General features: G+C 39.7%; 1 protein-coding gene across 2 annotated transcripts in view; it reads left to right on the forward strand.

Moving 5' to 3' along the window:
* The window catches only part of PRKG1 (protein kinase cGMP-dependent 1), a 1,083,951-nt gene that overhangs the window by 847,592 nt on the left and 210,827 nt on the right, over positions 1-25,532 (forward strand). The gene's annotated exons all lie outside the window — the stretch shown is intronic.

The raw sequence follows: 25,532 nt of genomic DNA on the forward strand, positions 1-25,532 counted from the left end.
AATTGTAGCACTTTTGTGGTCTCCATTTCACATGAAAGCTCTGTTCAGCCATCAAAACAGAAATTTATGGGCACTAGGGTTCAACATATGTCCCTAGGCTGAAACACCATGAATGTTTGCTTACTTCTCTCCTTTTTTCACTCTTTTTGGCCATAGAATATCAGTTTGTTTTTTGCCAGCTCATCATACATTTAGAAATATATTTTTAAATATTTTATTAGGTGCACTCAGTTGTTTTTAACAGCCTGGTTCTTCGTGGTATCCATCGCATACTGTTGGAAACAGAAGTTTAACATATTATTTATTTAAAATAATTTTGAAGTAAATAGGGAAAACTGTCAACTTGTTTTAAAGCTGAGCAAAAGATACACTGATGTTTGCCGTATTTTTGCTGTAATTTTTGAATAATTTAATAATAAAATAAACCATTATTTTGTGTTTTTTTGGAAGATATTTCTATTCTGCTTACCAGGGAAAGCATTTAACACACATTAAAATCCTTGACTTTAACTTTCCTTTAAATTGTTTACCTTTCCCTTTAGTGTCAAAGTCATCTTCCCTCTGGCACTTCTGAGAGGGAAGTTTCACCCTTTTCATCACCTTTGGTGGTGGGAAACCCCAGAGCAATAACTGGAAGCCTAAGGCATTTCTGCTGCTTTTGTCTGTAAAGGGTGGTAACTATGAATCTTCATATGAACTTTACACCGTGTGTGTGTGTGTGTGTGTGTCACTTGCCCCTTACCTTTGACTTTTGGAGAGTGGGGGGCTTGTCTCTAAAACCTCAAGTCAGAAGTAAATCAAGCTATAACCAAAAGTGGCAGATGTTGAGCTAAGTTATAGGTAGGAATTAAAAACGGAAAAGTGACTTCATTTATACTCTGCTCCAAGCTAGACCTCGATGACGAATGCAGCTTTCCACACTGTCCTCCTTTGTTTCTTCTTCCAAGTATAGGTTGACGGCACCACATTGTCCAGGACAGAACTCCAATTTGTGTCAGCAGGACATGCCTGGAAAGGATGCCATCTGTTAAAATGACTCACCATGAGGAAAATGACCCACATAATGGGCTTTTAGGGGCTGAACTTGGCAAAGATGAGCACTCATAGAGGGAACCCTGCCAACTTCAGAGATGTGTCAGGGTTAGAATTGCAACCAGAGCAGAACATGAAATCAGATTAAATTTAAATTTTAAACTATATTTTTACTTTTCAGATAAATCTATATCACCAATAGCTAAATCTATGTCTACTTCTATTGGAAAAATGAATGAATATTTTGTTTTGAAATACATATTCTGAACTTAAAGACTTTTCTTTTCAGAACTTTGAGGACCATTATATGTAATTCTTTAGAATATTATATGCAAGATTCTGTGTATATCTATTTTATTTCCAGTCTTTTTGGAGGACTTTGGACAATTTAAAGAAATTCATGAAAATTTAGATACAGTTATAATTTGAGTATCTTCATACATTTTTAAGGAATCAAGAAATGAAAAGTTTAATTTTCTTTTCCAACTATATATTCAACATTGTTAGACAAATGTACACACAAATAATAACAAGACTAAAGGATAATGAAATTGGGCTAAATGTGGCATCGCATGTTCAACAGCAGGATACATTTTCCAATTTCTGCAATAAAAATTTTCAATTTGGCTTTTCAATATCTTAGGAAGTACACTGTTTCTGATTTTTCATGAGTTTTTTTTTGTCTTTTTATTGTGGTTCCATAAAACTAATTCACTCCCGTGCCATTATTTTTTTTTTCCAGAGAAAATTGCAGGTGAAGTGCAGCTCTGCATTTATGTGAGATAATAAAATAGCAGAGCTCAGGATGCTGTATATGTGACATGTTTAGCTATACTGTTTTATGATAGGCCTTAAAAAGGCAGGAGAGGATTAAGTGCCATCAAAAAGGAAAATGCATTATGTTTGGTAGACTACATATAAACATTGGAGACCTCAAAAATAAATGAGATAGTCCTAGCATAGAAACAAAATTTCAAAAGATATCAAATTATTCTATACAATTTTTATAAAGTATTTTAATGCTACAAGGCAACAATGTTACTCATTGCACATTTCCATCTGTATATGAGCATTCTCCTTGAGCTACTCAAGAGAACTCTAAACACAGAAGGTGGGAAATAAAGACTGGCACTTATACGATCCTGGACTGTATTTTATTGAAAAAGTGTGGTGCATACTTTGGTATTAGAGCTCTCCCGGGTAACACAGAATTGATTCCGCATCAGGCTTCTTTGAAGGATTAAACAGGTCATAACTCAGGAACTTCTACCTTTTTCTTCTCTTCTGCCTCTTCCTTTTATACAACAATGCCTTAGTATTTTCTTTTCTTTTTGCATTAGAATATGCATATACACGTGCCTACATACTCTCACCATTTATTAAGCTCAAATAGTTTAAGGAAATATCATAATGGCCAGAGGACAAAATTAAATTCGCCTTTCAGCTATTGGTCATTTAGATGCACTGAAATCCTTTACCACCAAGAAATCAATAACCCCAGTAAAGAAACAGATTGAGTCACCAGGGGAATCTGAAATTGAGCAACTCAAAAACTGAAATCGGCATTCTTGATGAACACTTTTGCCTCCCTTTTAAGAATTTCTGGATGAGGAGTGTTTTTCCCCCCCACTTATTTTTCAAAATACTTTATTCAGTGGTGTTTTAATACTATCCACCTTAATAGTAGATCTTAATAATATCTGAATAGCAAAAGTAAACACTAAAAGAGATATTTAAACAACAACAAAAAATAAGAATAACCTCTACCACCACTAGGAAATTGGTTTAAACCACAGATTTGCCATCACAGCCACACGTTATTTAGCTTGAACTTGTTATTAAAACCCTTGAATCCTAACTATAGAGTATGGAACGCAGATCCGTAAGTTGGTTCTTGTCTTTCCTTCTTTGTATCAATAATAAATGCTATCCTGCTAGTATAGTTATTGGAACTGTTATCTTATTGGCGACATGAAGATGAGCAGTCAAAGCTAATGAACATATCTAACACCAAAATAATATACATTCTTTATATTACTTCATAGCACATGTTTTTAAATTTGTTTAAGCCTGGAATAAATAGTTACATAAAATAAGTTTAATGTTGCCTCTGTATCTTCCTTCTGAGAAGGAAGAAAGCAGCTGCCATGAGATAAGAATCTAACATGATCAGTAGAAAGGGTAGAAAGGAAAGCAGGTAAACTAGTAACTATTAGGAAGACCCATAAACCCACTTTCTGTCTTTTCACAAGAGCTCCCAAAGGATATTAGTCTTTCTACACCTGTGGTTAATTATTTCAAGACTAGTTTTAATCTAAGGGATTAAAAACCTATTATCTAATTGACAAAAAAAAACAAACCCTTCAGATTTACATTTTTAATACCACCCTTTTTAACGATAGATTGCATTAACAAGTTCTTTGCAACACCTGTTAATTGCTAGGCACTTGTCTGGTTTTGGAAAATTCAAACCTGTCTTTGCTTTAGAAGTCACTTCTCAAGCTTTATACATTCTCTACACAACTTGATGGGATTTTTAAATCGTTATTATGTTTGTATGATTGTGTGTTTTATGTGATACACTGCATCTCCTGTTTTTCCTGTTGATTTTCTTTTTTGCCTTCCCTCTGTTTATAAATAAATACTAAATGTTGACACATATCTGCTCAGTGAAAACCACATCACAGCCCTGGCTGCTGTGGCCCAGTTGCTTGGAACATCATCCTGTGCACCCAAAGGTTGCAGGTTTGATTTCCAGTAGTCAGGCCACATACCTGGGTTGTGGGTTTGATCCCTGGTCAGGGTGTGTATGGGCAAGGTGACAACCTGCCCATAAGGGAGACAACCCATTGATGTCTCTCTTTTCTCTTTCCCTCCCTCTCTAAAGTCAATTTTTTTTAAATTTACCATCCTAAATGACTTATTTAGCAGCGATAACAAAATAATGTGCCAGTGTGAAGGCTGACTAACCCTTAAGAATAGAGTATATTTCTGAGTTTTTGTATTCCTAATCATTGGGGGTTTCTTTTCTTTTCACTGCTTTATACCCTCCTGATCCTCTATATAATGTGCTTGTGATGGAGAGTAGATTCCACAGTCAAAGTGAGAATGGACAAATGACCAGAGAGGGCGTAGAAGATGAACTTATATTGTGTCAAGGTACAAATATCAACATACTATTTTTCCCACTTAAATATTAAAATAATATGTAAGATCATTAGCAACAGATTTATTTTCATTTTTAATTATAATTGACATTCAGTATTACTTTATATTAGTTTCAGGGGTATAACACAGAGGTTAGACAATTTTATAATTTGCAAGTGATCCCCTGATAATTCTAGTACCCAACTGGCACTATACATAGTTAATACGATATTATTCACGATGTTCCCTATGTGGAACAACATTTTGTTTTGTTTTTCCTTGCATGCTTTTCAGTTTTCTTGACATATATGATTATACCTGGAAGCATTTTGCAGTATGCTAACAAAGTTGTTTTTCCCCCTCCCACACTATGCAGCTAAAGACATATTAAAATTATGAGCATACACATAATAGACTTTTTAGTTGTGGAAGTCAGTATAATGTGGGATTGTGGTTTTAAGGAATAATGGGTATTTGTTCATGAATATTAGTTCATTTACCACCATCAACTCTGCATCTCTCTATTTCCTTCATCAAATCGCTCCTTACATCCTGCATCTGGTCTAAGCCGGTGCCATCTCCTTTCTCAGTACCATCCTTGTGTTGCCCTCTTTCTGATCGCCCAGCCTCAAGGTGTACTAAGTGAAGGACTGTCACTCTTCTGGGAGACAGGGTCTTGGCTGTGTCACTAATTCACTGATCGCTTTGAAGAAGTCACTTAACCTCACTGGAATTGAGTTTCCTCAATTATAATCCATCATGGTTTCCTAATTGACCTATGGTCCAGCTCACTAAGGTCTTGTGATTCATTTATTTGAGTGTGTCTTCTTTTTTAGTCCAAACTCACTTTTTAAAAAAAACCTCTGTTTTCCTTTGTGAATCCAGGTGTTCAACTGTGGAAGGAAAATACAAGTATGGTTAAGCAGGTCATGAAGGGAACAACTCAGGGCAGAGATGTGAGAACGGTGGTGGTAAAGAAGCTTTAAGTCTTGCCTGAACCTTTTTGCCCTTTTCCTGCCTCCCCAGCAGTGTGTCTTTCACATATATGCAGTCATTCAGCAAATATTATTTTTCAATTACAGCTTACATTCAATATTATTTTGTATTAGCTTCAGGTATACAGCATAGTGGTTAGACAATCCTATACTTTACAAAGTGGTCCCTCTGATATTCATTAGCTCCCTGACACCATAGAAAGTTAGGACAATATTATTGACTACATAGTTATGACAATATTATCGACTATATTCCCTATGCAGTACTTCCCCATGACTCACCTGACCCGCTATATAATGTGCTTGTGATGGAGAGTACAGATATCACAGACAGAGTGAGGATGGACAAATGACCAGAGAGGGCACAGAAGATGAATTTATAATGTGTCAAGATAAAAATATCAACACCCTGTTTTTTCCACTTAAATATTAAAATTAATAGGTAACATTAGGTTTTGTTTACCAATCTGTACTGCTTAATCCCTTCACCTTTTTCATCCAACCTCCCATCCCCCTCTCCTCTGGCAACCACCAATCTGATCTCTGTATTTATGAGTCCCTTGCTATTTTGTTTCAGCACACACTATTGAGCACCCTCCAAAGTCAGGCATTGAAATCTCTTGGCACCCAGCTGTGAACCAGACACAGAGTCAGGGTTGTGAGACACTTTCAAGAAAGCTGCCATGTCCTCTAACTGAGCAAGGCAACAGTGGCCGTGGGCACACACAGGAGACACAGAGAGGCTGGGCTACTGACGGCCTGGGGAAGCCATTCTTCAGTCTTCCTTGTCCTTCCCTTGTACTTTCTCAGTCCTTCTATCTCCCTCTTAACCCTGCATTGTAGCCTCGTGCTCCACATGGGCTCTGCAGTCAGACGCCCTGCATGAACTGTCAGCTCCTTTATGGTGTGACTCTGTGGCCCTGGGAAGGCATTCAACCTGGTTGTCAGACTTCTCATCCGTAGAACGGGGAGAACAGGAACAGGGCCAGGTCATAGGACCGTGAGGGCTGAAGGAGATAAGGTACATGTGATGTTTAGTTTAGTTCTTAATACATGACAAGCACCCAATAAAATGACTTTCCTGTGTAATTACTTCCAGGTTTGCCCCTTCAATGTTAAGAAGACATTGATTCCATCTATAAACTTTGAGATGTTTCTCTTCAAAATATTGACTTTTCTCCTCACAAGCCACGTATTGACTGTAAACTCGATGATAGCAGGGACCATAATTATTTTAAATCTATATTTTCAAATCCCAATACAGCCATAATGAGTGGCTCGGGAAGAAAAGCCCAACTTGGTGACTGTGGTACTGGAACCGGTCAGACTTTGTCCTTCGGTCAGTCCCTTTTGAGGGTATTTATTAACCCACACGGTACACATCCCCCGTATTTGGTTCAGGCATGGAAATCTGTTCTGGTGCGTTGGACAGTTCTTTCAGCTCTGGCATGTGGAGCAAGCAGGAGCCAGTGCTTCATCTGACAATGCCAGCCGCCCAAAGCACAGTGTGACAATCTGATTAGCTTGTGTCCATTAAGTGTAGGTGGATGGACCTGGGTCCCTTTCAGTTTGCCAAATCGCCTGAAGTAAAATTTCGCAAAGAGCCTTTTCCTTAAAGTTTGTGCCTTCAGGGAGGAATCCAGGCCTTCTTTTTTGAATGCATTTTTCATGCTTCACGGTTCTGGGCTGGATAGATCGGCTGGTGTTAACGAGCCTGTGGGTGCTTTGGCAGACATCTACATGCGCTTTTATTGTCCTCTCCAACTACTGTACTTCTCACAAAGGACTGTCCGTGGTCAGGGGGAGGGCTGGAGTAGCATGCATGGATAATGCCACCAAAAGTTACTCCATTATTCTCCAATGCTGAAATAATTGTCTTGCCTCTTCCATTTGTTTTCTATCTGGGGCCTTAAGGCTAAAATACTTCCTTCTCCCAACATATACTTTGTATCACCAAACTCATCTTTTTCAAGGGCTCCTTACTCGTGCATTTTGTACGATGCCCTGCCCCCATACCAACACACATACACTGAGTATATTTAAATATAAACTTGGGTGAATTTTATATATGCATATATCCATGATGCTATAAGCATAATAAAGATGACAAATAGATTTAATCCTCTCCAAAAATTCCCTCAGGTCTGTTTTATCATCTATCTCTCCCATCCCTCCCCTGGAAATCACTCATTTGTTTCTGTCACTATAGGTTACTTTGCATTTTCTAGAATTCTATATGAATGAGCCAGAGAGTATGTACTTGTTTTTGCTTCCCTTATTTCACAGGTAATATGTAAAGTAAGAATTGAGAGATTATAGCAAAAACCTGTTCTTTAGGAGTATGGAAATGTATTACAGAAAAAACATTAGAAAAAGTTGATAATTATTACTGTAAGGATGCAGGGATTTGGGGAGGTAGGAGGTGGGGCACTTTTCATTACTAGCCTTTTAGATTTCTACTTAAACTATGCAAAAACATAGTTTTTGGTTTATTAAAATATATTACCTGAACTGTGTGAGGGACAGTGTCCCAATGGAAAACAAAGGATAATCTAGGACAATAAAATCTGATAATTGTCTGGGTTGAGGCCTCGATCCCCAGTAGGGGGCATGCAGGAGGCAGCCAATCAATGATCCTCTCTTATCATTGATGTTTCTATCTCTCTCTCCCTCTCCCTTCCTCTCTGAAATCAATAAAAATATATTTTTTAAAAATCTGATAATTGGGACACATACAACAATAAACCACAATAGATGCCAGTTAATTTCTTTAATGATTAGTTGTCAAAGGCAGAAGGTATTAAACAAAATGATCCTATCCATATCCTCCTGTCACCTGGTATAAAAAGAAGAGAGGTACTGGTTCAGGCTACAATATGGATGAACCCTAAAAGCATGCTAAGTGGCCCTAGCTGGTTTTGCTCAGTGGATAGAGCATCAGCCTGAGGACTGAAGAGTCCCAGGTTCAATTCCCATCAAGGGCACATGCCTGGGTTGAGGGCTCAATCCTGGCACTGGTCCAGGTGCTGGCGGGAGGCAACCAATCGATGTGTCTCTTTCACATCAGTGTTTCTTTCTCTCTGTCTCTCCTCCTCCCTTCCATTCTCTCTAAAAATCAATGGAAAAATATATTTGGATGAGGACTAACAAAAGCAAGCAAGCAAACAAACAAAGAGAAACCCCTCACAAACAAACAAAACATGCTAAGTGAAAGAAGCCAAATACGCAAGGCCATGTATTGTATAATTCCATTGGTATGAAATGTGTAGATTCAGCAAATCCATAGAGACAGAAAGTATATTACTGGTTGCTGAAGACTGGGAGAAAGAAGGTGGAAAGGGGAGTGGTTGCTAATAGGTATAGAGTTTCTTTTGGGGGGATAAAGATATTCTTGAACTAGATGGTGGTGATGGTTGCACAATTCTGTGAATATCTAAAAACCACTCAATTGTACACTTTAAAAGGGTGAATCAATCTTATGGTATGTGAATTATCTTAATCAAAGGAAGTGTTTTGAGATTGTGTCTGCCAGGAGAGGTTCGGTGAGTAAGAAAAGACATTAAGTCTGTAACTCATGTCACAGAACTGCATTTGAGGAAGAAAGCAGTTTTTGAGGGCCTCATTTTTCCAGCGGGCTGTCTGCTTGCCTCTATTCACTAGATAACTGGTCAGGTGTGCTATTTACCTAACCTGGGTGCACAGCTGATGGATGATAGTGACTGCAACCAAGAGACCCAAAGAAATGGTTTTGCAAAACTCAATTCAGAGGGACGAGGTGTGATGCATTTGTGTGTGTGTGTGTGTGTGTGGAAGGGGGAAAGTGTGTGTGTGTGTGAGGGGGAAAGTGTGTGTGTTTTCTTCTGTAATAAATTGTTACAGATCTCGTATTGCAAAAAACTTGCATTCTAGTAAGTGACTATATAAGATGGTAGATGCTGCTAGTAATCTGAAACTCTCCAGATAAGGCTTGGGGAATATATTTTTACAAGCACCACCTTTTCTTTCTAATTCCCAACACAGGATGAGAACAACTTTTTTAAACAGTCCAGAAAATTGCATCTATTTCCTACCTCACTTTTCCCGAGCAGGTAGTTAGAAACAATTGAGGGAATGGGGTGAGGAGAAGGCAGTGATTCAGTTCACCTTCGCACTGAAAGTCTAGGACAGTGACCGCCTGCTTTGCAAAAGTTGCCCCTGAAGCTGGTTTACTAAACTAGTTTGACATAAAACAAAAAATGAATAATGGCTTGGCTGAATCGAAACCTCTCTACAGCCAAGACTGTTACATGGTTACACTGTGTTATGGGTAAAGGTTTCTTCTGGAGGGTTACTATTCCTAGCTTGGCAGTGGAAGATTATCCACAGAGCACCCAGGTCAAACAGACTCTGCTGAAATTGTCATGGTTTCATACTCAGAGAACTGAAAATAAGCAGGATGCCTACAGCTGTTTTTTACAGTGAGAGGCTTCCTCCCCTCCCCCCCCCCCCCCCCCCCGCCATTATTCTCAAAATGGCTAATCACTGGACGTCATGGATCTCCAAGCTATAAAAAAAAACCACACACAAAACAAAAACTGCAGGCTTTTTGCTTTCCTCCTCTGCAGATATGCACAGTTCCCGCCTACACATTCCATTATGTTCATCGGACACGTATTTCGAAAAGGACCCTACAGGCCTAACTGCCTTTGATTTCCAACAAGATTTGTGCATGTGTCTTTGTTGCGTACTATGTGCAAAGTTAAACCAGTCAATTACCTTCGATAAGTCTCTTTCCCTTGGTCTTTCTCCTCTGGAGATGCGCAATTTTGAAAAACACTCATTTGTTATCTCCACTCCAGTTCACTCCCTTAAGCATTCCTTCCAGGGGGGAAGGAAAAGGTTATACCTCTTTGTTCTGTGTAACTTGTGCCGAAGGTTTACTTTGGGCTGCTTATAACCTCCTGCCCGCGTTAAATAGATCCCAGGCGTACTGTTCCGAAGCTCAGTTTATTTTTGCCCTAAAGTATGTTTGCTTCAGCGAAGTTTTAAGTGCCTGCTTAGAATTGGTTTTGGTATTGTAAATGCTAAGAGCACTGTTTCCTTTAACCACACCAAAGCCCACTGCACTATTCAAAATTCTGGTGCAATAAAACTTTCCTATGTTTGGTAAGAGCTTCTTAAAAATGAACAAGAGTATTAAAATATGTCCTAAAAATTTGAAAAAGAAAAAGACACCTTTCAAACTTAATCTGTCTTGTCATAAAGCTCTCTCTATAGGTTAAAATTTCTAGATGAAAGAAAATAGTGCTGTATACAGCCCTTCCTATTTGCAAGAGCCGTGATTGAAACCATGCATCCTCTGAATTGTGAATGACATTAAGGATAGAATATTTATGGAGCTTGTCAAAAAAAAAACTGTGGCCCAAGGTTGTGTTTCTTGTTTTTTACTGAACTGCTAATATGCAGGCTGGAAGTTTATATCCTTGTCTATTATGTTATGTTCTGCTCTTCACAGCGAAATCAGAAAGCTTGGTGCATAAATATCCCACAGTGAAGAGTCATTCCATGCCTTGGCACCAACAGTCTGGACTCCTTTTCACCTTGCACTTAAATGTTTATAAATGGATTTCCTTCCAATATAGTTTGGTTTCATCTTGTGTGATCTCTTGCTTCAACCTATAAACTTTCTTTCCACCAAGCTCCATAAACATAAAAGTGCTGTTAGAGAGAAATGGGAAAGCTCCCGTCTACTATCCTTTAGAAAAAAACTTGTTAGAGGAAGCAACAGTTGAGCTGTGCCGTCAAGAGGCACTACCACCTGTGTCAAACTACGCTGGCAACGTCAAGTCCAAAATGTCACAGTCCATATACTTTACTGGGAAGAAAGCCCTTTCCTAGTCTCAGATCTGAGTCCAGTACTTGAGAGAAGTTCTTAGTCATGGCTGAATCCCAAATCACGTGGAGAACTGTAACAATTACTGGGGCACAGCTCTAGGGGATGTAATTTAATATATTTGGGAGAAGGCCTAGGTATCAGGACTTTTAAAACCTCCCTGGTGATATTAATGGGCAGCTTAATTTGGAAGCTGTGTGGTTGAGTAGTGGTTTCCCAGCCCACAGATGATTAGAAACAGGATATTGGACTCCCTCCTGGACACATGGACAATGTGTATCTCCTGCAAGAAATTATTCGAAATTAAACCTACTCTTCCAGCTGTATTCTCTCATCATATATTGAATCACATTCATTTTTGAGAAATTATTCAAAAAATATTTAAGAAGCTATGTATGTCTGGCTCCAAGTATTTCTAGCTGAGCTCTCTTCCTTACTCTTGTCTAAACCCCGTCAGTGGCTCCTGTCACCCATGGAATAAAGCCAAAGGAGATATCACCAAGGGCCACCTTTATACCGCTTGTCTCAGGTTCTACCGCTTGCTTCCTAAACGTGGTCTTTTAAAATATATATATATATATATATATATATATATATATATATATATTTTATTGATTTTTCACAGAGAGGAAGGGAGAGGGATAGAGAGTTAGAAACATCGATGAGAGAGAAACATCGATCAGCTGCCTCCTGCACACCCCCCACTAGGGATGTGCCTGCAACCAAGGTACATGCCCTTGTCCGGAATCAAACCTGGGACCCTCGAGTCCGCAGGCTGACGCTCTATCCACTGAGCCAAACCAGTTAGGGCGCTAACCGTGGTCTTTAGTAATACCGAGAAGTTATTCATTCTCTATGTAAACCATGCTAGTTCCTGTACCCGAGGATTCCTTCTTTCTCTCTCTTATCCCACTGGCTACCTTTTCATCTTGCTGATTCCTATTCATACATCAAGCTACTAACTCTTCTGGGAGTCATCTCCGGACTCCGTACCACCAAGTCTTTCATGCTGTAACGACCTCTAGCAAAGCATTTCTGTGTTTTGAAATTATCTGATTTCACTCCCCCCGCCCCCCCAGCCTTGTCTGGACTGCAAACACATAAAAGGCATGTTTTAATCATCTGTGTATGCCTATTTCCTAATATGGTACCAAACTTATTTACTTGATTCTTCATTAAAATGGAACTAATTTGGGGCATGGCATATTGGGATGCTGCTGGTGACCTGGTACTTAAGGTTGAGAGAAATCTGATCTAGCAACTTGGCAGCAAGGAAAGAAATAAGAGAATTAACAAAAGGTCAGTCATGGGGAGGGGGTGACCATTTAAAACCACCTGGCCTGCATGCCTCATCTCCCACACAGGGCATGGCCACCCTGTGGCTCAGGACAATCAATGATCGATGTGAATAATGATGAGCCCAGGTCAGTCATAAAAGGCAAATGTGTTCCGTACATGTTGTTTAAATAGTAAAATGGATATTACACTATAAATGCATTTAACCAAATTAGTTAAAATAGGAAAAGGAATTATATGGATATTTTTGCTCATTGGGGACAGATACATCATTCTGTACTGATGCTAGGTAAATTATTGTATATTATGCTACAATCTCCATTTTATTTTCTACTTGCCACCAGAGGAAGTATCTGACCATAGCCATATAAGGCAATAATTACTAAATCAGATTCCTTATTTAAGCTCAAACAAAAATGTGCCCATTCCCTTCAATACCATTGATCCACATAGAACCAAGTAGGGAAATGGAATAAGATAAAAAACAACAACAAAACTTTCTCTTGAGGACATTTATTTCAAAGCTATTGCCTGTGAATTTTTCCTCTAGACACAGGCTTGGAAATAAATAGTTTCCAGTTTTGGATGCTTATAAACTGCTAAGAATCTGTAAGAAATACTCTATTCCATTTAGAGCTTTTGAGAAATAAAATAATTGAGATATGTGCTTAGCATTGTGGCTGCTACATAATTATTCTGCAGATGTTAGAAAAAGCAAATAATTATTTTTAATCTCTCATCTGAAAAATGGAGATAATGATGTTTTTAATAAGTATCCAAAGAGCTTCTTGTAATAATCCAGGTTAATATACATAAAAGTTATTTGTAAATTATAAAGTATGTGTTAGTAATACTGATTTATTTTTCAACACTGAAAGTATTACTCTGTCAAGGATATTTGTGTTTTAAAAATAGTACAAAATAATGCAAATTCAAATTAATGCAATTGAATACACTTTTGGTGAGCCCCTTCTTTTTTTAAAATAGGTTTTTATTGATTTTAGAGAGAGGAAGGGAGAGGGAGAGATAGGAACATCAGTGATGGTAGAGAATCATCAATCGGCTGCCTCCTGAACATCCACCCCTTCTGGGGTTTGAGCCCACAACTAGGATGCCCTGATTGGGAATCCAACCATGACCTCCTGGTTCATAGGTCGATGCTCAGCCACTGAACCACACTAGCCAGGCTGAGCCCCTTCTTTAGCAGAAGGCATTGTGGTGGCTGTAGTTGGAGTTGGAGGACAAAAATCATGTTGGCTTTGTTCTCCTTTGAGTATAGAATAGATATATAAATAATGACTAAGAACAAAAGGTGGAACGCTGCAATTGTGTGACAAAAGTGTTCTATGGTAAATAAGGTCTCTCTACTTAGAGAATCAAGGGAGAGCTTATTAAAGAACTGGACTGTATGTGTAGAGGTGGGAGAGAAAGAACTTTATGGATTGAGGGAATAGCAGATGCAAAGCATGTAAGTGGGAAGGAAGCAGGTAAGGCCTTGGAGTGGCTGGCATGTAGAGGAAGGGGTGAGGGTGGTGTTGTTTAAACCAGTGCCAGATTCCAGAGGGTCTTAAATTCCACAGCAAGGACCTTGAATGTTATGCCATAGAAAAGGTTCAGTTATTTAAGTTTTTGAGCCCCAAAGTAGTAGGATTGCAGCAGTGGTTTAGGAATCGTTTTGTAATAAGATAAAATTGAATACATTGCAATAAAATTGAGACTTCACATTCTTCATGTCCAAGTAGTTTTCCTGGGATTGTTTGTTACTGCCAACATGTTCTCTCTCTCTCTCAATAAGAAAAATTGATGTGTGGGATTAGGACGAAGTCAATCTGTGAGCATAGGCTTTCTAAAGCAAACTTGGATTCAACTGCTGTGTCTAAAGCTTAATTGCTTGGCGATCTTGGAAAACTACTCAACCTGTCCAAGCTTCCATTTTATTCTGGTAAAATGGAGATTATAAGGCTTCAATGAGTCATTGCACTAATTGAGATATCCTTAGAACATTGTGTAGCTTGTAGCAAGTCTCCAATTAATAGTAGCTGTTATTTTTTATGATGTGAGTTAACATTGGAGTATAAAAGTGAGTCTCTATAGCTATTCTAAAATATTATATTGTGGTCAGGAGAATTAGCAGAATTTCAACTGAAACCCCTTGTCCACTGCTGGAAATAGGCAAATAAACTTGCTGGCGGGCAGCCTCAACCACTGTGGTCATACTTAAATGCAAGTGAGTTAACCACCAGGGCTTCTATAGCAGCCATGTTCTGCGAATCTGTGCTCACAACACTGTCTGGATTGAGCATACTTCACAAAATAGGGGAAAAGCCCTTTGGATGTTGGTAGGACAAAGGCCCTAGCTTTTCTTTTTAGCAGTGGATGGATGTCTGCAGAAACCCCATGGCATAGCCTGTGGGTGCAGGAGATTGAGGTAGCAGTAGGAAGGCAGGTCTTGATCAAAGTCTAAGGATGGTTGCTAGGGTGGCATTACTTTGTTGACATTTACCATATAAGATCTGGGCTTCCCCCTAGCAGGACAAGAAGCTGGATATTATATCTATATCCAGCATATTTTTAATGCTCCAAATTTTAGTATAATCAGCTAGTGTCACTTGAGACTGATACATGGACCCATATGCCAGCCTAGTACTTTGGGTGTGGGGGCCTCAATCAGATGTGTGACTATAAAGCAAACCTCTCAGATCCAGAGACCCAGACTTCTTCCCTCCTCAAGTTGAGGCATGTGGAAAGCAAGCACTTTTATGAGAAGGTTGTCTTTTGATTCAAAGCCAAGGAAAGTGGCTAAAACCATAACAGATTCAGGTTCCAAGGCTGATAGAATATACATTGTGATAGGAGCATACCTCTGTCTAGTGACAAAATAACTTATCACCCTCATATCTGTGATCTATTTTTAAAAAACATATTTTTATTAATTTCAGAGAGGAAGGGAGAGGGAAAGAGAGATCGAAACATCAATGATGAGAAAGAATTATTGATTGGCTGCCTCCTGCATGCCCCGCCCCACTGGGGATTGAGCCCGCAACCCAGGCATATGCCCTTGACCGGATTCAAACCCGGGACCCTTCAGTCTACAGGCCCACACTCTATCCACTGAGCCACACCAGCTAGGGCTGAGCTGTGATCTCTGATTGCTCCCCTGTGTTTGCTCTGAGCCTCCTCTTTCCATGCTTGATCAGTGAGTACCCCTTTAATGCTGTTTTCTCTTTATTTAGGATCCTTTCACTTTTTTAGCTACACAGAGGAGGAAAGTTTTTCTCAACCCTCTTGGGGTGTCTGCCAAGTAAACTGAGGGAGACAGATTAACAAGAGAAAAAGATGCACATGTATTCAATATAAGCTTTACATGATACAGAAACCTTCATTAAGAAACACAGGCCAAGGAAACAGGTGGACTTGAGTAGTTTATGCCAGGCGTAATGGAGGGTGGACAGTGTGTGGAAATATCTCAGGTCAAGGAGTATGATGTGAGTGTAGTAAACAGGGGAGTAGTAAGTGTAGCAAGGCCTGTTGGTTCATATTCTTCTTGGATTCCATTTGTCTTCAGACAGGAGAGTGCTCCTTTGCTCAGGGTGCAGGAAAGCACCTCTCAATAGGGTTCTGTAACCTGTTTTGGTGGACAAGGGCAGGGGGAGGTCAGAGTGACCCTCTTGCTCCTGCCGTTTTCTCACTGTTTCAGCTTCAAATAGTCAGTATGCCAAGGTGCCGTGTGTTGGGGTCGCATGTCCTGACCCCCGTCAGCTACTTAGCTGTTCCCCGTCAGGACCTCTGGTCTAGGAGACAGTGTGTCCTCCCTCCGCTTCTGTGCAGATTCAGTTACCGAAGTTCCTTGATTCTATCATTGCAGCTATTATTAGCAGTAGTGATGCTCATTCTGAATTCAGAACCCTTCAAATATCTGTGAAGCAGGGGCTATGGGGTAGGAAGGTGGAGCAGTGTTTCTAGGGCTCTGTTCGATATGTTTGCACGAGTTGCTAACACGATGATCTACTAGCATACCCGTGAGTAAAAGGTTTTACCTGGAGCACCCTGCCAGCTGCCCCAGCTCGTTCCTGGGGCCCCTAATCCTCCCCAATGATCCAGGAGGCTCCTGAGGCTCCTGCTCCAGCTCTGATGCTTTCCGATTGGCTAGTGTCTTTGAAGTCTAGTTATTAAATATTTTGTGCATCACTTTGGTTATTACTTCCGGTAAGCACACTCATGCACATTCTGGAAAAAGCTTCTCTCTCTTTGTCTCCTGTCCTTGAAAGGCACCCCAGCCTCTCCCGGTGCACCGTCTCTGAGTGGTTCTGTGGCAGATTGTGGAATCAAGAAAGGGGCAGGCTCATAAATGACTCTGTAACCTCAGCGCTGAACAAGACCACTCTCAAAACTGTCCAGACAGAAATAAAATATCTTTGAGGCGAAACCTGCATGCGCCAACATTAGGAGCCCTTCCCCCTTCATGTAATCTAAAGTCTCTCTGCTTCCTCTTCCTTCTGGTCCTCGGTGACTCCAGCTACCCCTTTAAACTAAGCAGTGTCCTCTCAAAGAGAAACGTGAAATGTTTATTTTAAAGAAGTAAAATATTTAGTGGCTTCAACATACTTTGGACTCACTTCACTCTCTCTATTTGCTATTTAGTTCATGAGAAACTGTGATTAATCTGTTTTTCTTTTTTGAGTACTATATTCATTTTAGTTGAAACTTCAAAACATATTTATTCCTCAGATGGTGACTCTGAGACACTGAATTGTGTGATTCCTTGTAACACATTTTATTATCTATCAGGGCAAATAATTTTCAAGTTCTGCCAAAGCTAATTGCCTTTATAGATCAAATTGTTAAATTTGAGTTATAGTGTAATTATGTGGAATGGGAACGTCTGCTTGTCTACTCTATAAACAGTTTTCTGTTGTGAAATGAATAGATCTGAAACGAACTAGTTTTTTAAAGATTTTTGGCATTTTGTGTGCCTGCCTTGACATCACTCTTAGTCATTATATTATATGAATATGTTCACATAAAATATCTCTGCAAGTAAAAGCAGAGAATTGAAAATCCATTTGGAAAATCATGCCATTGAAGAACTCAGTTAAACAGCAAATAAAGCCCAAGCATTTATGGAATTTCAGCTCAGGTTTGTCTCTCCTTTGCCTAATATTCATGGTGAGAATTCAGTTAGTCTGGGGGGCCACGCTGGGTCAAGAGCTGTCTTTGAATATTAAATTCTGAAGCTATTTAAGAGGCTTAAAGGATAATGATGTGATCTGACCACCAAAGACAAAAAGGCCTCAAAAATGTTTGAAATTCAGAGGAGGAAACCAGAATTCTATATTCCAGTTGACCAAAATCCCACCCAGTTTTATTGCACTTTGAGAAGTGTTAGTTTGTTTTTAGGAAATTGAGTACTTGGTCTGGCCAATGTGGCTCAGTGGTTGAGCACTGATTCCCAGTCTGTACACATGCCTGGGTTGCAGGCTTGATCCCCAGTAGGGGGTGTGCAGGAGGTAGCTGATTAATGATTCTTTCTCATCATTGAGGTTTCTATCTCTCTCTCCCTCTCCCTTCCTCTCTGAAAGCAATAAAAATACATTAAAAATTAAGTTATATAAAAAAAGAAAATTGAATACTTGGGTAAACAAAAATGAAAATGATTGCATTCTCTCTGACAGCAGAACAGATGGGGGGGCAGCACTGAGGTGAGAAGAGCAGAAAGCCAGATGAGAAAACAGTGGTGAACTGAGTCAAAGTGTCACTTATCCAAATGAAGGAAGAACCAGTCTTTTCAAATTATACTTACCTTTTCAAAAATGAAATAATTCAAAAGTGAAAAAATATCCAGTACTAGTGTTTTTATTAATGATAAAATGTCTAAAGGTGATTTCATGTAGAGGTTCTGAAAATGTCATAACTTTCGTCAAGGAAGAAAAATACTTATTTCTTCAAAGTCGTGTTTGTGTAGTGAGAAATACATTTGACATTGGGACCTAGAATGCATATAGATATTCACACATACATACAACTTTGTAAATTATATTTATTCTCACTATGTGTAATACATTTGGTATTTTATGTTTTATTACATTTTAAAATGCTGCTTATAAGTCACTAAACAAGCCTTAATTCTGTCTCTCAGCCAGTCTATTGGCTTGATATATTCTGGGACAAGAAATTAATTTTCTAAGATAAGCTTACACAGTCCCAGGACATCGTGTCCTTGTCATCAATGTGGAAATGGATAAGAATCAGCCTCAACATCTTGCTAGGGCAAGGATTATTCTGAAGTCAAGGTGTCCTCAGGGATGTGACCATACAGTTCTGGTCAGGATGAGGTTTAGGCCTGCCTGATATTCCCTTCTCACAATGTCTATCCCATCCAGTGAGGTCAAACTGACTTCTAGAACAATCCCTGGTTTCAAGCATAAGTGGTTAGCTCAGTAGAGATCTTCAAAGCAGGTGGAAATTCAGTGGTTCGGGCAGTGAAGGACAGAACACAAGCTCCTAGTAGTCAGAATGGATCACAGAACCAGAAGGAAAAGTTCATGGTGAAGGAGTTTGATAAACACAGTTACATGGAGGCATGTTTCATGTTTCATCAGGGGCTGGTATGACATCAAGGGACAGCTGCATGGACACAGATCCTCAGCAGTGGTGGTGCCATAAACTCATACTCATGGTTCCAGCTACTTGTGTCTTAAATAACCTTGGGGACCTGGGCAGGTGTGGTAGGAAGGGCAGTGATAGGAAGACTATCCAGAAGTCTTAGCTGTCTGTATTTAACGAAAAGGCCATGCTTTCTGCTCATACTGGGTTTCTACCATGTCTAGGTTCTCTGGGGGGCTCTGTGAGTCAGCCTGTTAGGAGTGGAAGGAAGGCCCAGTTCATGGGTGACTGTAGCACTCCTAATTAACACTGGCATCCTCATCGCAGTGGCATGGTGGTCCCGTGGTTAGGCTGAGGACACTGATTATGGTGATCTTGAAACCATCCTTCCTTCCCGCATGCACCTGGCTGGACCAGTCACAGTGGTATTGTCTTGGGGAAATGTCTAAGCAGGCCAGCTGTGTGTTTATGTTCCCTGAGCTTCCCAGGTATCTATGTACATATGAATACGGAGTAAGGTGGGGAGTGAAGTTTACTGCCGTGAATTTCTGTGATTGAGGACAGACCGTAAAGAACACATGAAGCTTCCAGTTGTCCAAGGCATTTGAAAGTCATTGGAGTAATGATAGTAGAGTTGAAAATAGACCCAATAAAATAAATGCATTGCAACCCTGTGAGTTTTTAGATTCAGCCACTCTGACCCACTGTTCTTTTTGTAAACTGCATACATTCACCATCTCTGTGCCTTTACAAATGCTGTTCCCTCTGTTTGGAAAGCCCTTGCTCCTTCTCCCCATTCAGCAGGGATTTGCTACCTGCCTGGGAAAAGCTACTTAATATTTTTGGTAAATTATTTGTGTACCATCCTATCTCCTTACACTAAACTTTCTTTGGTAATAAAAAAATAATTTACAGGTATATACTGTTTACAATGGGACAAGCTCTATGCTTTGTGACTGTTAACTCATTTAATCCCCACAAAAGCCTGTTTATGCAGCTATAATTATACTTTTCAGAAAAGGAAACTGCGCAGGAGGGTTAAGTGACTTGTTTAGGGTTGCAGAGTTGGGATTTGTAACCAGGCAGCCTGGCTCCAGTATCCACATATGTAATCCCCATGCTATGCTGCCTCTCAAGTTATGGACTGTGTCACACATATCCCTGATGCCTCAGTGCCAAATGCAGTGTCTCAAGTATAGAGAGCTCAGATAAATGCTATTTGAAATTAATCAATGACCAGACTCCCCTGACAAGGGCGTGTCCCTTATGTGGACCTGACATTTAGTTTTGGTGAAGGGGGATTTTGTAGGTAAGTATGAGCAGCCAAGGAGCCAAGTTGTTGTCCAGCCCAACAGGTGTGGGAAAGTACTGGTTATAAATTAAGAAAGTGTCCCGAGTGAAAGGTGAGCCATGGCTTTGAAATAGAAAAAAATCTGTAGTAGAGAGATGTGTATCCCAGATGTCCAGTTGGTTGGGACAGGATGGTGGTGGTTTGAAGAAGAGAAAAAAAAAGTCCCAGGCTTTGATTTGTTGGGCTGTTTTTTTTCAGTGTTTTGGTTAATTTGTGGTTGGGGATATGAGGAAGTTTTAATTTTCCTTTAGAATATAGGAAGGAAAGTACATCAAACTTGTAGACTAATAAAGGCTAGATATTATCTATGGAAATGCTTCATAAATGAACAGCTACCCTTGATAATTTCTGTTCTATGAGAGAGAAAGGCCCACTCATGACATTTGCTGTCTGTGGTTAGTAGAGGCCTAGCTCTGTGTTGCAATCTGTAGCTCCTGAATAGATTCCCCCCCCCCCCCCCCAACTTCAGATCCCAAACCTCAGATTGCAAAGATAGCAAAGTGAAATGTTATGGTGTAATAATGACTGTGTCAGTCTTTCTTGGTAGCCCTGGATAATCTACACCCAGACGTGTCTAATGATCAGAGTTTACCAAGTAGAAGAAAATTCTTGGACCAAAAAATACTCTGTGGCTACTAACTAAAGTGTTGTTGTTTTTTTGACTGATAAAGCTGGTCAGTGATCCTGTTCTCCACAAAGAGGTCTTGTCTTTGAAATAAATGTGGGCTGTTGAGGGGAAGTAAGAATTTCCTTTGAGGATTTTCACTGATTTGGGCTCCAGAAAGGTAGACGCAAATATTTTAAAGAAAGTTTTCTCCTTTCTGATGCCATACTTTTCTTCTAAAATATACCTGTCCTCTGAAAAAATGAGGCAGAAATCATGACTTGAGACCATATTGACTTTTAACTCGCTGATGTTCCAATTGTTATTTTTCACCTCAAGAATGTAGTATTCAGGCACACTAAAGTGGTTCATACTTATTGCAGCTATTTTTAAAATTGGTAGCAATTACCACCGTGCTGTAATCGTTAGGGCAGTGTCAATTGATAGATGTCCTGTGATTTAATAAAGACAGAGATAACGCCAACCTTAAACTTTAAAAAATCCATAGGTATAAAGGTATAATTTCTGACTGAAATAATGAAGGTGGTAATTTACTTCAGAATGATATACTTCAGAATTTTTATATATTAAATGACTTTAATTACAGGTTATTTTAGAATGAGGGGGTTGAAAATAAAATCACCAGTTAAAATCCAGTATATTTGCATCCTTTGCTAAGCTTATTCGTCAGTGTTTTATCCTTTTCTTGCAATTAAAAAAGGAATTTGTTTTTGTTTTGTTTTTAATTTCTTTTCTGAAATTTCATTGTTAGTATATAGGAATGCAGTGGATTTTTGGACATTGATTTCTGTTTCCTGCAACTTTACTATATTTATTGTTTCTAATAGTTCTTTGGTGGAATTTTTAGGCTCATAGACACAGACAACAGTATGTGAGTACCAGAGAGGAGGGTGGAGAGGTAGCAAAGGATAAAGGGGGTCAAATATATGATGACAGAAGATCTGACTTTGGGTGGTGGGCACACAATGCAATATACAGATGATGTATCATAGAACGGTACACTTGAAACCTATATAATCTTATTAACCAATGTCACCCAATAAATTTAAATAAATGCAATATATTTAATATAAAAATTATGAATCTGATTTGAAAAAATGAAAATGAATTGTACATATTACCAAGGAGCCACTTCCAAGGCCTCTAAGAGCCATATCCAGTGTTGCAGTATGCCTTTTGTCAAATGTCAGCAAGTATGTGTAGAATTGTAAATTTAACCGGAAATGTATATTAATGTTGAATTTTGAGAATACAAATACATACATATGAACAATAAAAAGCTCTACTCATTTTTCTTCTAGTGACAAAAACAAGGTTGGCTTTTTTAACTCTCAAGTTTCAGAAATATTATTCCAAGTTATTGTCTTGGGGGAATGCATTACTTACATTTAGATATGCTGTCAATTTTCTTTCTCTATCCATCCCTCTAATCTATCACTTATAACTCCACTTTCCCATCCTATATAATAAAAGGCTAATATGCAAATTGACCAAACAGCAGAACAACTGTTCACTATGATGCACACTGACCACCAGGGGACAGATGCTCAATGCAGGAGCTGCCCCCTGGTGGTCAATGTGCTCCCACAAGGGATTGCAGCTCAGCCAGAAGCCGGGCTCACTGCTGGTGAGCACAGCAGTGGTGGTGGGAGCCTCTCCCGCCTCCGCAGTAGTCGGACATCCCCTGAGGGCTCCCGGACTGCGAGAGGGTGCAGGCCAGGCTGCGGGACCCCTCCCCCCCAAGTGCACAAATTTTGTGCACTGGGCCTCTAGTTTAAAATAAAGGGGTTTGGACCAAATCTATCCTTAATTTAGATTATATATTGAATGCCTGTTTTGTGCTAGACATTGTTCTAAGTGAAACAATGGAAATAAATGCAAAATGCCCTCAATCCTCTAAGCAGCAGGTGACAGGGGTGTGGTCACAGACAGCAAACCTAAAAGTATAATTTTAAATCATGACGGGTGTAATAGGCCTTTCTCACAGGAGGCTCGGTTGTGCTATGGTTTGCAGCTGTTTGTCATCACCCAAAGTGTTGAGTGGAATCACACACCTTTGGAGAGCCTGGTAATACAACAATAACAACAACAACAACAACAAAACACCTTGTAAAAGTGTAGGCTAGAAAATGAGTGGGGGTGAAGGGCACATTATAAATGGAAAGGTCTCATTGAGGCCTGAATAATGGGAACAAGATAATGACAAATATTTTGAGGAGGAGTATGCTAGATAGAGAGTCTACTGAATGCAAAGTTCTGAAGAGGGAGCCAGTCTGGTAAGCACAAGGCACAGAAAGAGCCAGTGTTCCTAAAACAGAATAAATGAGGGTGAGAATGGGAGAAGATGAGGATGGAGATGTCTAAGAGTTGCTAAGGTTTCTGGCCATTCTAAATTCTATGTTTTTCTTTGATTTAATTGGAAATAAAAACTGGTACAGCTGCAAAGTGACCTTCAAAAAACACTGAACCTGCTGGCATTTGCAGGACATAATTATAGAGACTCTTGAAGCATCAGCATGCCTGATCATCTTCCCCTCAGGTGCAATTGGACATTTCAGGATAGAACAGTCATTATGATCCCATAACACCATCAACATTATCTTTCCCAGAGGTGGGCTGCTTTTAGCCATTGTTCCATAGGCTCTTCTCAGGACCCCTGAGTTTGTGGGCTTATGCAGCATGGAAATATGAACTGTGAATACTTGTGTAGGTATGCTAAAGTAACTGATACAGCAATTGTGGGTGTCAAAACCCTATCAGATAATATTAAGAAGGTGATTGGATAATTTCCATGAATTAATAAACAGTCTGCAGATATTCCTGTTAAACTTTCTATTCTGTGGGATGAAGGACCTAAAATCATGAAAGAGCCAGCTGGTCTGGACAGGAGGGGAACCCACTGTCATCTTGGCACACCCTGGACCCTCATGAGAAGCTAGTGTGTGACAGACAGACTTGTAAGGACAAGAAGGAGGCCAAGGTCTGATTAAACCCCAGGATCCAGAAATTTTGGATGCCACTAACTGTTTTGTTACTCAGTACCTTCCCATTTTTCTAGTCATGGTTGGGTTTTCTTTTACTTTCAACCAGGGAGTTGGGACCAGTCTATTTGTTTATCCCTGACAGGTGACTTGGACACATCTCTTCTTTGCAATGTAAAAGATGCTAGTGATTGCCCACACTAACTCCTCCAGCCACAGGCTGGGGTGGGGGAGTGGAGGAGAATGGCCCATATTTTTCACTAACTCCACCACAGTTCACCATGGGACAGGAAAAAAGTACCTGCATTGAGTGCCACTTTAACCTCTTATTGACGATATGACCTTGGGCTAGTTAGTCACTGTGTTTGCTTCTACTTCTCATATTGAAACCCCTCCTCAGGTTATTGCGAAGCTTCCACAAGACAAGGGTCATGAAAGTGCTTTGCCCACTGTGCTAGGGATAACATTCTGACTGGGCTGGGTTCCAGATTCTTCCCTCCCCTCTCAGCTGAGACCCCAAAGATGGGGAAGACACCATCTTTCACCACAGCAGCTGATGGGCTTGAACTCTAGAACCAATCAAAGCCAGAGCTTCCAGGAGAAGGCAGGAGCCACGTACTGGGTCACAGCCCCTCTCTGCCTGTTGAGGTTATTTACTGCTGTTTAACAAACCACCCCGAAACCCAGTGGCACAGAGGAAGAGCCATTTTGTTCTCAGATCTCATAGGTCAGGAATTCAGATGTGATAGAAATGGCTTGTCTCTGCCCCAAGGTATTTGGGGCTTTAGATGTGGACACTCTAATGCTGAGGCTGGGCTCAGCTAGAAGCTTCTCACTCACATATCTTCCTCCTGACTGCATTTAACTGAGATGACAGAGAGGCTAGGTCAGGCTGGCACTGCTACAGATGAAGACTCTTCCCTTGTCAACTTTAGCTACTACCTGCCCTATCTGATATAATCGCTACTAACCACATATGAGTAGTTGAGTCTAAATTAGTTAAAATTAAATATACTTAAAAACTCAGCTTCTTAGTCACATTGGCCACATTTCAACAGCTAGAGGCTGCCAGATTGGACAATGCAGCTATATAACATTGCTGCCATCAAAGAAAGATGTACCAGTCGGCGCTACTACGAGATTTTTGTCTGACTCATCTTTGCATCGTCAGACCTGATCAGAGATGCTCAGAAATGTTTGTTGAATTGATAAATGAAAGTAGAAATCACCATTTGTTTTTCAAATCTGTATGTCATACAGATCTTTTCAAAGCAGCAAGATAAGAAAATGGAACATACTAGTAGATATCTTGTTAAATGAAATAAATCAGTTGAAGAATGTGTGTTCTATAGTCCTAATTTTAAAGCTTTTTATAAGAAAATGAGTTGTGTTTGAGCAAAAAACACACACAGAGAGATTAGGTAGTATGTTAATTTTCAATATTAAGAAAATGATGGCTTTTCTCAATGTCAAGTATTAATGAAAGGCAATTTTAAGAACACATAGACTAAAGTATTCAGACATGTGGTACTGAAGTGTAAAGACAAATCACTGCCAAGTCACATGCAAACCACAAAGTCTCTTCCCTAAGGAGTGCGCAAAGCAATATTTCCTTTCTCCAAATATGGCT

Source organism: Myotis yumanensis, unplaced genomic scaffold (assembly GCF_028538775.1).
Source record: "Myotis yumanensis isolate MYYU_CA2020_CCGP unplaced genomic scaffold, mMyoYum1.0.hap1 SCAF_13, whole genome shotgun sequence".
In the NCBI taxonomy this organism is placed as follows: Eukaryota; Metazoa; Chordata; class Mammalia; order Chiroptera; family Vespertilionidae; genus Myotis; species Myotis yumanensis.